Source organism: Mesoplodon bidens (genome assembly GCF_964165515.1).
Source record: "Mesoplodon bidens genome assembly, chromosome: 11".
NCBI classification, from domain to species: domain Eukaryota; kingdom Metazoa; phylum Chordata; class Mammalia; order Artiodactyla; family Ziphiidae; genus Mesoplodon; species Mesoplodon bidens.
The window spans coordinates 57405033-57415838 of NC_138167.1; the positions used below are offsets into that span (position 1 = coordinate 57405033).

The 10806-nt window shown below is 40.8% G+C and overlaps 1 pseudogene across 1 annotated transcript; it reads left to right on the forward strand.

Annotated features, from left to right (window-relative positions):
- The first annotated feature begins 289 nt into the window (after nucleotides 1–289).
- Nucleotides 290–1720, forward strand: LOC308625743 (glucose 1,6-bisphosphate synthase-like; annotated as a pseudogene). The gene has a single exon. The product of its transcript is annotated as a glucose 1,6-bisphosphate synthase-like (transcript).
- Nucleotides 1721–10806: the final 9086 nt, after the last annotated feature.

Sequence of the window (10806 nt, forward strand, 5' to 3'; positions counted from 1 at the left end):
CAGTACTATGTTGAATTAAGTAGTAAAAGCAGGCATCCTTGTTTTGTTCCTGATCTTAGGGGGAAATTTTTCAGTTTTTCACCACTGAATGTGATGTTAGCTATGGATTTTTCATGTGGCCTTTATCATGTTGTAGAAGTTTCCTTCTATTCCTGATTTTCCGAGTGCTTTCATTATAAAAGGCTGCTGGATTTTGTCTAATGCTCTTCCTGCATTAATTGAGATGACTGTGTGGTCTTTCCACCTCACTTCTATCAATGTAGTGAATTACATTGATTGATTTTTTATATTGAACCACCCTTTTCAAACCAGTAAACAATGCCAAAACAATAAGAGCAATTTGAAAAATCTGTTACTGAATGGGACAAACAAGGAGTTTCTTTGTTGCTGGATGACTTTTGGAGCTGCAGGACTTGATTCTGCTGTGGTGGCAGGGTTTTGCTATATTAATGACCTTACAGTAATCCAATCAACACAGAAGATGCACAAATACCTTGAGAGTGGTTGAGAAACTTTGTCTTGGGTATGACAGCTGGGGTCAAGTAACTAGCAGCTGCAGCATCCAAAGACTTCCTAAACTCACCATTTCAGTCTTGCTGGCTAAAGATGCTTCTGTGTACCTTTTTCCAAAATAAGTTTCTACATCATATGCAGTCCAGGAGCTCAAAGCAGTTGGAGGTGTGATGATTACTGCCTCTCACAACTGCAAGGAAGAGAACAGACAAAGGGTTTATTGGGAAACTGGTGTTTAGATCACATCTCCTCATGATGAAGAAAGTCCAAAACGTATAGAGGACTGTGTGGAACCCTGGAATGCTTCCTGGAATAATGATTTAGTGAATGACAGCCTACTGGGGAGAGACTCTCTGCAGGACCTTACAGGAGACACATGGAAGATCTGAAAAAGATTGATTTTCACAGGGAATCAAACTCAAAGACCACCTTGAAATTTGTACATATATCTTTTCATGGGGTCGGACATGACTATGTGCAGTTGACTCTGCACGTGTTTGGTTTTAAGCCTCCAATTCCATTACCAGAACAAAAAGATCCTGATCCAGACATTTCTACCATTAAATGCCCAAATATAAAGGAGAATCTGTGCTGGAAATTTCCCTGAGACTGGCAGAGAAAGAAAACGCTCGGATAGTGCTATCTACAGATCCCAATGCAGACCAGCTGGCTGTGGCAGAACTCCAGGAGGATGGTCAATGGAAAGTTTTCACGGGGAATGAGTTGGCAACTTTGTTTGGTTGGGGGGAGGGGGGTGGATATTTGATTGCCGGAAAAATAAATCAAGAAATTCTGATGTGAATAATGTTTATATGTTAGCCTCCACAGTCTCTCTTCCAAAATTTTGTATCCAGTTGCACTTTAAGAACGATTTTAGGGAATTCCCTGGTGGTGCAGTGGTTAAGAATCTGCCGGCCAATGCAGGGGACACGGGTTCGAGCCCTGCTCCAGGAAGATCCCACATGCCATGGAGCAACTAAGCCTGTGCGCCTCAACTACTGAGCCTGCGCTCTAGAGCCTACAAGCCACAACTACTGAGCCCACATACCACAACTACTGAAGCTCATGCGCCTAGAGCCCATGCTCTACAATAAGAGAAACCACCAAAATGAGAAGCCCTCACACCACAACAAAGAGTAGCCCCTGCTTGCCGCAACTAGAGAAAGCCCATGTGCAGCAACGAAGACCCAACACAGCTGAAAATAAAATACATAAATAGATAAATTAATTTTTTTAAAAGAAGGATTTTATTTTGAAGAAATATTACCAGACTTTAAATGGCTAGGAAGTAGGATAAAAGACCTGGAAAATGGGAAAGAAGTCATTATTGCATTTAAAAAGTCCATTGCTTTTCTGTGTGGAACTTCAATTTTGAATAAAGATGAAGTGAGTACAGCCATTGTTGTGGCTGAGGTGTTATCTTAACTGGAAACCATAAGCATAACACTGAGCCAGTAACCGATTAAGGTTTGTGAAAAATATGATTATCATACTTCAAAAACTTCATATTTCTTGTGTTTTGATCTGACTACCAACAAATGCATATTTGAAAGTCTTCACAATTTTGATTCTCCAAAAGAATCTCCATCATATTGAATACATGGGACATTACCTGTGAATACGACAGCAGCCAGCCTAATAAGAAGTCAATGCTGGACTTCCCTGGTGGTGCAGTGGTTAAGAATCCCCCTGCCAATGCAGGGGACATGGGTTCAAGCCCTGGTCCAGGAAGATCCCACATGCCACTGAGCAACTAAGCCCTTGCGCCACAACTAGTGAGCCTGAGCTCTAGAGCCCGTGAACCACAACTACTGAGCCCACGTGACACAACTATTGAAGCCTGCACACCTAGAGCGCGTGCTCCACAACAAGAGAAGCCACTGCAATGAGGAAACCGCGCACCACAACGAAGAGTAGCACCCCAACCCCGCTCGCCGCAACTAGAGAAAGCCCACGTGCAGCAACAAAGACCCAATGCAGCCAAAGATAAATAAATTTATAAAAAAGAAAGAAATCAGTGCTGCCTGTGAATAAAAATAACCAAATGATTACATTTGTTACCAAACTCAGGTTCAGCTGTTCACCACTCAAAAGCCAATAATCGAGAGGCAAGTGTCAGTAGACAGGAAAGATGTTTCAATCAGAAAAGCCAGCAATCTGGGGAAAAGGCAGACTCATATCCCCAGACCAAATCCAAAGATTCTACTCAGCCATGACAGTTTTTAAAGGGAAAAGCGAGAGGGGGGAGAATCTCAGTGAATCATCGAGGCAGGAGGCTGTGTTCTGCATCCTTCCCTATTGCGTGCAGGCTGGCTGACTCTCCCTCCTGATGCCATCTTGCCCGTGTGATCTGCCTGCAGGGTTGCTAAGGGGGTTGTTGGGGATAGAGAGCTGGTCATTCTTTACTCAATTCTTTATTCTTACTTCTTTTTATCTTGGAAAAGAATAAACAGGTTAATTAGGTTCTTTCAAGTTTAGAGGGGAACAGAAATGGGCAAAAGAGCTACTTTCACACTTGCTTTTCAAAATGCTGTGTTGCTATTCTTCAGACAAGCAGGACAAAACCAAAGATAAAGTATTATGCAGAGAAGCACACATCACCCAACCAGAGTGTCGCTGCCTTACTGAAAGAAGAATCGAAGAAATTCATTGAGGCTGTTCAATTAATTAATCAATTAATCAATAGTTAATCAATAGTTGATCTAAGGAAGAAATGGAAAATTTTACTTGAACCAATTTGAGGATTATTACCGAGTAGACAGTCTTTCAGAAAGCCCTGAGGACTGTTGTGCCCATTTTTGGTCAAAGAACAGTTATATACATTTTTGAGACAAAGTGTTACATATTGATAGTTTACACAATCCAGATCTGCATGTACAAAGGCAGTAGTGGGTCGTCTTTGCTCCTTACAAGATTAGGAAGGAAGGTTCTCACCTAAGGAGGTCTGGTTAATGCAGGTGCACAGCACACACTAAAGGGTCTGAAGAGGCCCAGACCGGGAGAGAGAAATTTTAAGTTTAATTGTTTCTTGCCTTGCCACAAAATGTGAATTTTATTTCATCACTCTGATTAAAAATTTTCTTGAGCCCAGTAAAAATGGACTGACCTGGACTTCCCTGGTGGCACAGTGGTTGAGAGTCCGCCTGCCGATGCAGGGTACACGGGTTCGTGCCCCGGTCCGGGAAGATCCCACATCCCGCAGAGCGGCTGGGCCCGTGAGCCATGGCCGCTGGGCCTGTGCATCTGGAGCCTGTGCTCCGCAACGGGAGCGGCCACAACAGTGAGAGGCCCACGTACCGCAAAAAAATAATAATAATATATTTTTTTAAATGGACTGACCTGGCACTCTGTTTAGGTGTACGCCCGTCCATCGTTGCTTTTGCTGGCATTTTGGACAGAAAAACCAAGCTGCACCTGGACCTTGTGTTAGCATTCTTTATCTCATCTGGCTGAATGTCTTTTTTCCTTTTATTTTCTTCTGTTTTGGTCAAGTAACTAAACAAACTGTATAAATTTGAAATGAACTGGTCTGGAGGGAAATTATTCAAACTTTTCATAATCTTGAACAAAAGTCATTACATTAGAAGTATCATAGCAACACATTGTTCTTCCTTTAACAAAAACATAACAAAAGTGAGTTTACTAATTAAAGTGTGATTAAGCTTAGTTCCAGTGTCTTGTAATTGTGTATAGCACATTTTATTTATTTATTTGGCTGCACCGGGTCTTAGTTACCACACATGGGATCTTCGTTGCTGGGTGCCAGATCTTCGTTGCGGCACGTGGTACCTTTTTAGGTGCGGCATGCAGGCTCTTTTAGTTGTGGCATGCGGGATCTAGTTCCCTGACCAGGGATCAAACCCAGGCCCCTGCATTAGGAGCATGGAGTCTTAACAAGTGGGCCACCAGGGAAGTCCCTATAGCACATTTTTAAAAGAAGCATGTGTTATGTATTTAATTGTAGAGTTAGTTAAGGAAATTAATCCATTAAGTTGGCAAGAAAATGGCACTGTTCCCAGATCACTGTGGAAACATGTTATTGTTACATCACAGGTATTTATTTACAAATTAGAATATCTGAAATAGGGCATTTAGCACTTCTATATGTGGTTTCAGCACCTCTGTTGAAGATACTCTTGGTGCAGTATACATTTATTGTATATTTTTAAAATCCTGATGTTTACTGAACATAAAACAATAGGCAACACTCCTGGTGGCTTTGTTCTTGTCGAATTTCTTGGACCCTTCTCAGGGTCTGGTGTGAACTGAAATGATGTTCCTGCATTGAATATGATTTAATCAGTTACTTTTTAGGCAGCTAGAGAAAAATCTTTTGAACTATTTAGGTGCTTCACCTCTATATCAAATGGGTTTGCTGATTTAAGTAAAGAAAAAAAAATCAGAGCTGAGAAAGGAGCTGGAATTTATTTAGAAGTCTAACTTTTGAATTATATTTTTGTAAGTAGATTTATGCTAATGTTACTTAGAAATAAAATGAACAGATTTTAGGTATTATGAAACACTAAAACTCCAGTTTATTGTAACATTTTTCTGACCTGAACAAAATTTCTGATCATATAAGAACCATTTATCATTTTTAACGTGGAAAAAAATTTGGGGAAGGTCATTTTTGGTTGATTCTGCAGTCTTCTGAAAAAAGACTTAATAAAGAAGTGCTATTTAATCTTAAAGTATATTCTGTCCTACATAGTTCACAGAATACTTAAACACACGTGGTATAGTTTAAGAGGTAACAATCATAAGGCCTTGAATGTAATCATACTAAACAAATTACCTATAGGAGGTAGCAGTGGTATAAGAGAATTTATTTCCTAAAATAATAATAATATAAAGTTTGAACTGATTAGAATATTCATTAAATCATGGTTTGGTTTGTTGCAGCTATCAGCTAACATTTGGTTGAATGAATATAATCCAAATATAATTTTCAAATTATTATATTGCCACTATTGTTAATATTTTCCTTCTTTACTTTCTCATAGCTGTGTCTTGTCTGATTTAGGTAATAGACAGCTAGCCAAACGTAAAGCACCACTTTTCTGAATGAGTTTGTTTTCAAAGGCTTTGCACTGAAGAAGAAATATGTAGAATTTTTAATTTGCTTTTAAGAATATAAATTGTCATTTAGGAAATGGCCTCTATTTTACAAAGTGGTATAATACTGTATATGTGAAAAATATGTATATTTGGCTTGATATCCGTGTTTCAGTGACTGAAGAACAAAGCGGAGCTGAAATGATACAACAGCCCGTTCATCGTCACTAAGCCACGTCCTGATGGTTACTCTCTATGCAGAGCATAGTTTTATTTGAGTGCTTTAATATAACGCAAGATTTAAGTCATCTTAATCAAGGTGAAAAGTTAGAAGCTTGGATTCTTATCTCAAAAATTTAAAAATCCAAAATTAAAATGAACAGAAATCTTACAAATTCCCAAAGTATATAGACTGAGGAATCATCTGCTTCCAGCCAAGCTCTGGAGTCTGTCGAGTATGATGTTTAGCATGAGCTTAGCATAGAGCTCAGCACTTGGCTAACAGGATAAATTCAGTGCCCAGGCCAGCCCAGAGAAACACAGATGGTAGCCAGCAAGTCCCAGCCTTGGGCTCTGCATTGTTTATCTTTCTCTCTAGGAATAATATCACGGGAATGAATGAATTCTCCTTGATTGCACATATCAAAACTCAATTTTCTAGAGTTTGGGGAAAAAGAAATAATGAGTGGGGCAAGATCAAAGCATATGTTGGAAATTAGCAGTAAAAACAAACAACAGAAAGGTCAGTAAGGCCGCACAGGAAATGCTTCTTGGGAAGGGCAAACCTACTTACCATCCAAAAGTAGGAACAAACTGACTGTGGGCAAGTTGTTGACTTGTGCTTATCTGTTATTATATGAGCAGATAATGAGTCAATTGTTTTCCTTTATTAGCAAACACTAAAAAGAGACCTAGTTTTACGTGAGAAAAAGTATCCCTTTCACTAATTCAGTCCCTGCTAGCATGTTGTGTCTTAGGGGCCGATGGGAACTCAGAAGGAGATACAGGAGAAATAAAAAGAAATGAAATACAGATTGTAAAATAAGACCTCTGAGAAAAAGTTCAAAAAGTTAAGACCATTTTGCTCTGGAGAGGAAAAAGCTGTTGACATGGTTTAATGTCTTGTTATTGTGACTTTTACTAAAGGACTCAAAGTAAGAAGTAATATGATAAGCTGTTCTCCATCCCCAGTGAGGACAGAAAAGGAGGGAATAAGGATCTTTTTTATTAAAAAAAAAAAAAAAAAAAAACGCAGTGTGAAAAGTTTGAGATCTAAGAACTTCTTGAGCAGGAATCGTCATGAAGTCTTCTATTTGAAATCTTTTGGGTTTTTTAAATAAATTTATTTATTTTATTTATTTATTTTTGGCTGCGTTTCGGGTCTTTGTTGCTGCGCGCGGGCTTTCTCTAGTTGCGGCGAGCGGGGGCTACTCTTCATTGCGGTGCACAGGCTTCTCATTGTGGTGGCTTCTCTTGTTGTGGAGCACGGGCTCTAGGCGCACGGGCTTCAGTAGTTGTGGTACACGGGCTCAGTAGTTGTGGCTCGCGGGCTCTAGAGCGCAGGCTCGGTAGTTGTGGTGCATTGACATCATTGCTCTGCGGCATGTGGGATCTTCCTGGTCCAGGGCTCAAATCTGTGTCCCCTGCATTGGCAGGCGGCTTCTTAACTACTGTGCCACCAGGGAAGCCGCTGAAATCTTTATTTTTAAGAAAATAAAAAATTTAAAATTTAAGGGATATACTGAATGGCTTTTGAAGCTTCCTTTCAACACTTCTTTTTTTAAAAAACTCACGTTGGAACAAAGAAGATGTCATAAAGAGCACCGAATGTAACCTATGAGTTTAGCTCCATATCTAGAAGAATTTAGCTCACAAAATAATTTTTGTATATTTTGTGTAATAGATGCATGACTGTAATGAATTAAGACCTGCTTGGATGTTATTTTTAATTTAACCTGGCAAATTAATTGAGACTTGAACACACTTTTGTTCACCTTGAAGAATGTATAGCATTATAGAACATCTGAGGATTTTGTTTTAAATATATTGTTGTTTGAATGTAGTAACATCAGCAGCCAGAGAGGTTCTGAGAGGTTGGATACTTCGGAACATCTTTATATAGGAAATAGACCTCCCATTTCTTAAGCAGATTGCTTCTGGAATTAGTGCAACAGAAATATTAGCTGGAGTTTAATGGAGAAGTTGTGCCATGCATGAACTGCTCCTATCAGTATATCTTTCAGTTTTCCACTGATGTTTGTGATGCTTGAAAAATCCAAATTCTGCTTGGATAAATTGATTTTATGCCTTTTTTTTCTCTACCTACCTCTTTGCCTAGGAGTCCTTCCACGTTTGTTACGATCAAGAGTTATTGCCCTATTGCATTACTGGTAAGAACTCTTAGCTGTATTCATTCAGAATGCTTTAAACTTATTCATAAACTACATTTGTTTATGGAAAAAATTCCACAAATGAAATATTACCACACACCTATCAGAATGGCTAAAATTAGAAGGCTGACCATAGCAGGTGCTGGTGAGATGCCTGAGAACTGGAACTCTCCTCACTGCTGGTGGAACGTGAAATGTTTCCACCATTTTGAGAAGACACTTTGGCAGTTATTAAAAATGCTAAACATCGGGGCTTCCCTGGTGGCGCAGTGGTTGAGAGTCCTCCTGCTGATGCAGGGGACACGGGTTCGGGCCCCGGTCCGGGAGGATCCCACATGCCGCGGAGCGGCTGGGCCTGTGAGCCGTGGCTGCTGAGCCTGCGCGTCCGGAGCCTGTGCTCCGCAACGGGAGAGGCCACAGCAGTGAGAGGCCCACGTACCACACACACAAAAAAAAGCTAAACATGCACCTAACATATGATCCAGCCATTCCACACATACTCAACCAAGAGGTATGAAAGCATGTGTCCATACAAAGACTTGTATGTGAATGCTCATCGCTGCTTTATTTACATAACCAAACATCCATCAACAGTGAATAGAAAAATAAATTGTAGTATAGCCATATGATGAAATATTCAGCAATAAAAAAGGAATAAACTGCTGAACACACTACCATAAAGATGAATCTCAAAATGATTCTGCTGAGTGAAGAAGCTAGACAAAAAAAGTACTTGGTGTGTGATTCCATTTGTATAAACTCCTTAGAAATGTAACTTTATAGTGAGAAAAAGCAGATGAGAGATTGCCTGGAGCCGGGGAGGAAAGGGCTGGAGGGATTACAAAGTGCCACAAGGAAACTTTGGGGAGTGATGGATATGCTCACTGTACTGATTGTGCTGCTGGTTCTGCGGTTGTAGTCATGGGACAAAACTTACACCCACCGAAGCTTACAACCCAGCCATTCCACTTGTGAAAGCACGTGTCCATACAAAGACTCATCTGTAGTGACTAGAGCAGGTCATTGATGATTCTTTACCAAGAATGTAGTTTCTGCAGAAAACCCCAAGCAGCTAACTTCTGTTTCTTGATCAGTTTTCTACACATTAAAAATGAATTACCTCCATTTTTTTCCACTTCCATTTACAATTTACTGCAATTATATTCATTGGGATCAGTTTTTTCCTTGAAAATATGTTTAGATTTCATATACTGATCAAATTCACAACTAGAACTTCTGCCCCTTTAAGAGTCATCATTGTACATCTTTTATTCCTGACATACCCGGTTTTCTAGTGTCAGAGTTTTACCACGTGCAGGTTTAGCCACTGTTTAATCGTTTTCTGTTATTCTTCCTCGCAATAAGATTCATTATGAATTTTATTTTATTTTTTATTTTTATTTTTATTTTTTTTTGTGGTACATGGGCCTCTTACTGTTGTGGCCTCTCCCGCTGCGGAGCATACAGGCTCCGGACGCGCAGGCTAGCAGCCATGGCTCACGGGCCCAGCCGCTCCGCAGCATGTGGGATCTTCCCGGACCGGGGCACAAACCCGTGTCCCCTGCATCGGCAGGCGGACTCTCAACCACTGCGCCACCAGGGAAGCCCTGAATTTTATTTTTTTGAGAATACTTATCATTTGCCTAACGATCCCACAGGGAAAGAGTGAACATATTCCTCGGATGCCTGGATGCCCTTCGGTGTTGGTTCAACGTACTGCTTATCCATTTCTTCCCTGCTCCTCCTGTCCCTGCGGGCAGGGGCTTCTGCTCCAGGATCTGTGAGCCATTTTCAGGGCTAGAGTATCCACAGGGACATGAAGGCCGATCAAAGAGTCTTGCTTCACTTATAAACAGCTTCATTCATAATTTTTTAAATGAAGATTAAAACATCCATTAGATTGGCAAGGCTCGATGAATTTGTTATGAACCAGATGTGGGGAAACGTGCACATTGAGGGGGGAGCTAAAATAGAAGACTGGAAATTCCCTCCTAGGAAGGAAACGTGACACTACGGCTCATAAATGCCCATACTGTGGAGCGTAGTTAGAGAAGGGGTCCATATGTGCTAATATGGAAATGTCTGTATTCGATAAATGAAAAAAAGGAAGTCAAAGAGTAATATGAACAGTGAAAATATAAGGGGATTAGGTTATAGTCACGTGCATGGGAAGTTTGCAGAAGGTATACAAGAACCCGCCACCTAGACTCTGCAGGCTCCCATCAGAGTGTTCCTTGAGCTCAGCTCTGTCTCTCCAGGAAGGAGACCCAAGTGTCAGCTACAGATCACAGGCCCAGGGCAGAATTTTCCACCTCAAGGAGGAGAGAAGAAACAAACGAAGGACAGATTCCTCTCGTGGGTCTGTCTCTTCACACCACCAGGAGAGCATGGCCTCCAGCAGACTTGGACGCACACCCTTCATTTCTAGTCAGCTCACCTCACGGGAGCTGGGAGGCCCGTTGATTTAATATGCAGAGACACTGAGCGCTAAATGACTACCTGGACCACAGCCCCAGGTCACCTTGTTATAGTTTTTAAAATCAAGATTTTAAAAGAACCACAATTGACATCATTAATACAAGCAATTCCAACTTGTCGGGCGGTGAGCAGAGGCGGCAAGGTAGATGAGATGAGGGATTGAGTTAGGGAGGGCAGATAGGAAGAAGTCCAGAAAGCATCTCTTTATGTACATATATTTATATTTATATTTGTATTTATAATCATTTATTTCGACTTTTTTTCCTCAGGAGTGAGGGGTTCACTGGGTCCGTTGAGAAGGGGGTCAGATCAGAAGGAGGCAGGCTGCTCTGGGATGTCTGTGGTCTCCATTTCATAAGTGCCCTTTCTG